This window comes from Diaphorina citri, unplaced genomic scaffold (assembly GCF_000475195.1).
Source record: "Diaphorina citri unplaced genomic scaffold, Diaci psyllid genome assembly version 1.1 scaffold19748, whole genome shotgun sequence".
Taxonomy (NCBI): Eukaryota; Metazoa; Arthropoda; class Insecta; order Hemiptera; family Psyllidae; genus Diaphorina; species Diaphorina citri.
The window spans coordinates 1-934 of record NW_007397100.1 but is presented as its reverse complement, the minus strand read 5'-3'; the positions used below and the strand labels follow the sequence as shown (position 1 = coordinate 934).

The window sequence follows — 934 nt, the reverse complement described above, 5'->3', positions numbered from 1 at the left end:
GTTCCTGAGAATATTGAAAAAGAAAACGGTGAAGTATGCACAGATGAACTTGAAGAGGATGAAGATGAAAAGAAAAAAATAAATGTCTAGAACTTTTGAAAGAACAATTTCAAATTATAACAAAAAGGGTCACTGAAAATTTCCCTGCACATAAATATTCAGTGAAATCTTTTGTCAATTTGTCAAGTCTTGCCAAACTAACATCAAGTCATAATGAACTTTTGAAAGAACAATTTCAAATTATAACAAAAAGGGTCACTGAAAATTTCCCTGCACATAAATATTCAGTGAAATCTTTTGTCAAGTCTTGCCAAACTAACATCAAGTCGTAATCAAGTTTGGTTTCTGCCCTTGCTTCTTTTGGAAAATACAATGGGGCTGGTAGACCCTTAATAAAAAGAAATTTACAAGGTGGCAGAACCATATAGGTGTCCAACCCACAGCTATAGCAAGAAGAAAGCGCCCACTATCTACTTGCCATGTCCTCAATTCTGGTAGACCACCTAAAATCTCACAGCAGAACCATATAGGTGTCCAACCCACAGCTATAGCAAGAAGAAAGCGCCCACTATCTACTTGCCATGTTCTCAATTCTGGTAGACCATCTAAAATCTCATGGCAAGAGCATGGATATTCTCAACAGAAAACCACTTTTCCCAGTCTTCCAACACAGACTCAGAAAAATAAAAGAAATCTGCATTCTTTACAGGCTTTTGTGACTACCAATAGTTCCTTAGGTAAATACACGAAAAAATTCCTTAGGTAAAAAAATACATCTAGATAAAGAGAACCAGAATGTTGTAAACAGATTCAAGTATCTATAGTGGACAAGGAAGGAGACCTGGATTGTGATATCAATTGCTCATAGAATTGGAATTATGGTCCTCTTAGGAGCCCTACACAAAGTGAAGTCTAAGGCCCTACACACATTTAG

The 934-nt window shown here is 36.4% G+C and overlaps 1 long non-coding RNA gene across 1 annotated transcript; it reads left to right on the top strand.

The window, feature by feature from the left end:
- The first annotated feature begins 221 nt into the window (after window positions 1-221).
- On the top strand, window positions 222-795 carry LOC113473225. Its single transcript, XR_003395260.1, has 2 exons — window positions 222-428; window positions 531-795. It is a non-coding gene; the product is annotated as an uncharacterized LOC113473225 (long non-coding RNA).
- Window positions 796-934: the final 139 nt, after the last annotated feature.